General features: G+C 55.3%; 1 protein-coding gene across 11 annotated transcripts in view; it reads right to left on the bottom strand.

The window, feature by feature from the left end:
• MBP (myelin basic protein) overlaps positions 1-2,665 on the bottom strand; it is a 94,072-nt gene extending 91,407 nt beyond the window's left edge. For 10 of the 11 annotated variants that reach the window (XM_036884177.2, XM_036884176.2, XM_057504302.1 and 7 more), the window contains exon 1: positions 2,520-2,665. The gene's annotated coding sequence lies outside the window, so the exon portion shown is untranslated. Of the gene's footprint in view, positions 1-2,515 lie in introns of all 11 variants that reach the window. The other variant, XM_057504297.1, reaches the window with a different exon arrangement.
• Between the last annotated feature and the right edge of the window lie 3,335 nt (positions 2,666-6,000).

Genomic DNA, 6,000 nt, shown 5'->3' on the forward strand with positions numbered 1-6,000 from the left:
CAATTCCCGCAGTAAGTCACTTACGGGTATCTCCTTCCGCTTCTGTTTCTCTGGTTAATGCCTGGCAGCTACACATTTAGGTGGTCATTTGAAATGGCTCAGCAAGCTGGACCAGCCGCTGGTCCAGCACCCATGCTTAGCGGGCACATCAGGGTCTCCCTGTATGTCTCCTATTATGTTAACCCAACTCCTGGGGCCCCCACATGCAGGCCAATTTCAGCTTCCTTCAGTGGCTCTAATGGACCAAAACAAGTGTCTCAATGCTGAATGACTATGTATTAAAAATTATACTAAGTGATCAGAATATTTTTTCTCCTTATTGAGAACTAAGGAAGTCAAGGAGAGTATGGCAGACACATGACGGCAGTGCCCCACTGTCAGGTCATTCTGAGGAGGAAGCATGTTCTCTGGGTGTGGTCACTGGTTGGTGCTGGAATTTTTCAAAGAAAAAAGAGAAACGGAAGGCGGCTCTGCCAGGTCGGCAGAGTGTCCCAGTCATGAAGCGTGCAGGGGAGCGCTAAGGGCTGGTGCAGACCCCTGGGACGGAATCCTGTGCGTCCCAGGAAGTCTCTGTTCCGTGGTTTCGTCTCCATATAAATCTTTTAGAACAGAGCCTAGCAATGCAATATGTACACGGTCAACAAATGCTATCTGGGTAGAAAAGGCAGTTGCTAATCCTAAGAGTGTCAAATGGTTAAATAATCTAGAGAGAAAATATAAATCTAACAGAAGAGCCTTCAATTCGCATTTTTAATTTCAGGCAGCAATAGGAAAAACGTAAAACAGGTGGGTTTCTGCTCTTGTTCGACTTTCAGGGGACGCTTTCACCAGGAACCTAGGCGCCGCCCCCACTCAGCGGAAGGCGGGGCCCGCAAGCCAGAGCCCGACGCAGCGGGAGGATGGGGGACTTCTCTTAACCTTTCTTAGCTTTGGGCAGAAAAAGGATACTTGAGAAAGATTTTTCAAAGTAGATTTGTGCAAATAGCTTTTGTTTAACAATGAGTTAATAGAAGTAGGGATCTCAGAACACTTAAATCCTTGGGAGTTACAGTTAACCAGTATTTCACAATAGTTTTTAACTGGACTCTTTCACTTCTGGTTTTTATTTATTCCACTTAAAAAAAAACTTCCGATGGGTGCTTTCTTTCGGCTGTTGGAAACCTGTGCTTTGAGGCTGCTGGCCTCCTTGCCGACCACTCAGCCCACCTCCACTGGAGGCCCTGATGTCTACAGAGGTCCCATCACACGGACAGGTGGCAGGTGGTGCAGGACTGAGCCCCGTTCAGGATGGTGCCTGACTTGTGGGACACAGCCGGTAAAATGTCTCCCTGAACTTGTCAGGCTAAAACCGCCCAAACCCACAGGTCTTAAATAGGATGCATACTAAAGCTCCCGTCCTCCAAAAACCTCTCCTGCTTACCAGGTGTTGCCAGAACAGCCAGAGGCGCCCCACACCAGAACCACATTTACACTCTTCACAACCCATTCCGGCTGCCTCACAGCCCTTCCACCGATTCAGAGACAAAAAGAACACGATGTTGATTCTCACTTTGTCACAACTGGAAAACAGAGCCAGGAGCCAGAACCCGCTGATTTCCTGCCGTCTTACCCAAATCACCGAAGAAACTTAGAACTGTTTTCCCAAGCCCTACTGCACCTTCCAAAATGGGGGTTAAAGTAGACCCTAAACTAAGAGATACTGCTGCCCCACCAGCATACCCCCAGAGCTCCAGCCACCTGGGCTCAGGGAGTGAAACACGGCACCCTCTGGTCCACCAAGCCCGGACTGGCCCACGTCACGGGGCCAGGCACTCAGGTGGCTGCACTGGGACCCAGGTGGTTACAGGGAGGGGCAGGTGACTGCAGGCAGGTCACAGCGGACACAGGTGGCTGCAGGCAGGTTATAGGGGAACAGGTGGCTGCAGGCAGGTTACAGGGGGCACAGCTGGTTGCAGGTGAGCCCAGGAGGGGTTCACGGGGGCGCAGGTAGCTGCAGGAGGCTTACAGGGGGGCGAAGGGGGCTGCAGGAGGCGCGAGCCAAGCCCAGACAGGCCCTGCGAAAGCGGAAGCTGGGCGAGTCTCCTGTCACCGCCCTCGGTGCTCAAAGGGAAACCACTTACTCTGGGGCGGGGGTCGTCCCTGGGCTCGGTGTGAATTGAGGAAGCATTTTAAGCTGGCAGGGACCCCAGCCTGCCCTTCAGGTCGCCGCACGCAGCCATCGCCTACCGCCCGGAGCGGCCTCTTTGACCTCTGTCACCTCCCACCCCTAAACTCCACTCCCCCCCCACACCCCAGCCCAAGCCCGGGCCGTTCGCTCAGGCAGAGACCCCGGCCGCAGGGGTAGCTGTGGGGGCCCAGCGCCCACCCTCGCAAGGAGGCCGCCACCTGCCCGCCACCTGAGCCGCCGCCCGGCGCCCGCTCCGGCCCTGCCCGGCCCCCCGGTGCCCGATCACCCGGTCCCCGGCCCCGAGGGCGCGGAGACAAAGCGCCGGCCACCCGCCGCGGCGACGCTCACCCACCGCGCTCGCTGCTCCGAGGCCGCCCCGGGGTCCAGGCTCCCTCCACCGCCCGGGCCCCCGGCGCGCCGCCGTCCGGGGGGGTGGGGGCAGACGCGGGCCGCCGGGGCCAGAGGCTCGTCCTCGCTGGCGCGCGGCGCGGAGACTGGCGGCGGCGCCGGCTCCTCCGGCCCTGCGCGCGCCCCGCCCCGCCCGGCTTCCTGCGGGCCAGGTGAGCGCGCCCGCCGAGCCCGCCCCGCCGCCTCAGCCCGGGGCGCCGCCTCCGGACGCCTCGGCCCCGCGGGGCCGGGCCTGGCAGCATCTCCTCCCGCCCCGTCCCCGTCCCCCGCGGCGGCCCAGCAGGAGCGCGCGCCCAGGGACGCGTCCACGCCGCCGGCTACGGCCTCTGGGAACGCCGGGTGGTGAGCTTTGCGTGCACGGCAGCACCTGCGACAGGTGGTCCGCTGCGCCCAGAAAACCCAGACCAGAAAATGCCCAAGTGGGCCTCGCAGCCGCGAAGCACCTGTTGGCTGTGGTCGCTGCCATCCCCTGGGTCTAAGGAAGTCTATGTGGACATCGGTCACTTGGACACACAGATTTGATGGCTTCAGATGAACCTTTGTCCTGGTTCTCAGCCTCCTTCTCATGGAAAAGCAGGGAAAGATGGGTGGGAGGAGAGAACATGGGGATCCCGGAGTTTGAGGGGGGAGGTCAGGAGGGGCCGCGGAGAGGGGTGCTGGCCGAGCCATTGCTCTGCCGCGTGCTTTCACACCCACGTCCGCTAGTGGGTAAACGTGGTGGTGGTGGGGAGCCACACAAACCCTGAAGATGTGCAGGGCAGTGGCTGGAACCAGAAAGCTCCCACACCCTGGCCTTAATCCCCCCAAACTTATTAAAGCTCAGGCCAGGGGGCCCCCAGAACTGGGTCCCATTTGGATGTCTGTTTTGGCATCACAAACACCGCGGCCTCCCCACAAATGTCTCCTTGCTTCCTTCTGGTAGCACTGGGAGGCCGAGGAAACTGGGTCCCTGCCCAGCAGATGGCAGGCAGGCTGGCACTGGGGGTCACAGCCGCCCTGAAACAACAGTGTGCCGCCCACCTCACGCCAGTTCTGCTGATTTTTCAGTGGTTTTGGGAAACTTCACATGTGCCCACAAGCCTTCTCTGCAGACGTCAGGCTTGCCAGTTAAAACTGTTTTAAAAGTATTTATGAAATCATACCATGTGTATTTTTGGGCATATAATGCTCCCAAATTCACAGGTACCTCAAGGAAAACGTACCCGAGGGGGTATTTAACAAAGCAGTGGGGGCCTGTGGAAGGTCCCGTCTTCACCACCTCCTGTCCCTCCCTGTCCCTCTCACCTAGGGAGACCCCAGGCACAGATGGCAGAGGCCAAACCCTCCCAGTGGAGAGTCACACTTCACCCAAGGTGGCCAGCCATGCACCCTTTCTCAAAACAGAAATTCATTTTGCTGAATCAAATTGAAAGGGGTCTTTTTGACAAGAAAAGGGTGACTGATCTAAGCTTAATTACCTCTTCAGTATTTCTAAGAAAATCACTTTGCAATTCCCTCCATCTCTGGTACACTTCAGACAGTGAGGGCAGGAACCTTCAGCATGTCATATTGCAGCAAATAGCACAATGTCCTGTGCGTGATACATGTTCAGTAACTTTTTGTTCTGTAGATTTAAATTCTAAATTACACAAGTGAAAGGAAGGAAATTCATTTAAATAACTTCCAGTAGACAAGACTGCATGCATTTTGAGTTTTCCTTATTTTCATCATCAACAGACTTACCTTTGTAATTATATTCTTGCTTAGACAAGGACTGAACTTTGTTTTCATCCCAGTCTGTAATTAATTTGCTGGCATATTATATTCACAAGGCAGACAGTCTACCGGTACAAGGTTGATGGTTGACTGTTTCAGTTAGCGGGTGGACAGACTCTGCTGAGGTCACAAATACAAGAAAAGTAGGTGCTGAGCTCCCGAACATGCAACATGAAGCGCAACAGGTGAACACAGAACACGCTTCAGGGCTCTAGGGCACAGCTCCCCCGCCCCCACGACCGCACACACCTCTGCATGTTCATACATACACACAGCTACACACGCAACCCCACACACTCACAAAAAGCACCTGTCACTTCACTTCTGCTGAAACACCAGGGGGAAAAAAAAGAAAACTTTAGGACCGGTTAGGTGGGATAAAACAAAATACCTTTCACACATATTTTTCTGTCATCAGTTTGTTGATAACGTATTTTAAATTGTTTTACAAAATGTGTATATATACATAAAATATGCATAATATTTTTCTTAATGCTAGCTCTGTAATTTTATTAAATACTAAATTAAATATTAAAAATAAAAGTAAATGTCTACCATAATGAACTAAAGAAATAGACAGTTCACAGTATTTGAGAAGAAAACGTGTATAATTCAATAGGTTTCATACTATGGTAGATATGTACCATTCCACTTCTGTCCCAAATTTCTGTGTTTTCCAACGAGATTCCCTAACTCGTTGGGGTGGCTTACTTTTCAGCACACCTGTTAAATTCCTTGGGCTCATCTGCGCTGCCAAGCAGATACTGTGAGATCACGTTTGTGTGGTGGTTTCATTTCCCACAGCTGGCCCCCACCCTGCATTCACCCCCACATACCCCCACTGATGCTGTGGAGAAGGGGGTCTGTGTCCCACCCCCTGGAGTCCGGGGGGCCCTGGTGACTACTTCCACCAACAGAGTGATGTGATCAAGTCAAGAGGGGCTTTAGGGTGGCCCTGTCCCAACGTCACTGCTGCTCTCACAGGAAAGGGAGAGAAGGCACCGGAGGCCGTGTGAAGACGGAGGCCAGGATCAGAGCCCTGCAGCCCGGAGTAAGGGGGCGCCCGAGCTGCCAGGAGCGACAAGAGACAGGGAGGACCCTCCCTGAGAGACTCAGGCTTCCACCAGGGTGGTGGTGAAATTTGGCCAAAATAGAGAACGTCAGGGTGGTCGGCTCTGGTGGAGAGAAGGGGAGACAAGGACTCCTCAGGAGCAGGCTGGATGCAGGCACGGGAAGCTCAGACAGCCCACTGGGGTCGTAGCCGTGTCTCTAGGGCGCCTCAGCTGGGGTGGCCTCCTCCTTCTCACACCCTCTTGTCGCCCAGAGCCCATGCTGAGCACCCAGGACTCCTTCCCCAGTGAACGGTCCCTGATGGCCAAGTGGGTGTCCCCACGTCCCAGTGAGGGGACTGCTGTGCACACAAAAGGGGCACACCAGCAGCCAGGTCACCGGTAGCCGGAGGGCACTTCAGCAGGCTGCCTGAATATGGGAGCTGCTCCCTAAGGAGTACTGAGGGGGGGTCAGGCCGGTGCTGGGGGGAGGCTGGTGCGCCGACATGCATGGGAAGGAGGTGCAGGCCCTGTGCATGGGGGCTGCACTGCAGGAGAGGTGAATGGTGAGTGCGTGCCTGGGCTTCCAAAACGTCGTGGGAGCCCACTGTGCCTGGTGGA

Source organism: Manis pentadactyla, chromosome 6, assembly GCF_030020395.1.
Source record: "Manis pentadactyla isolate mManPen7 chromosome 6, mManPen7.hap1, whole genome shotgun sequence".
Taxonomy (NCBI): Eukaryota; Metazoa; Chordata; class Mammalia; order Pholidota; family Manidae; genus Manis; species Manis pentadactyla.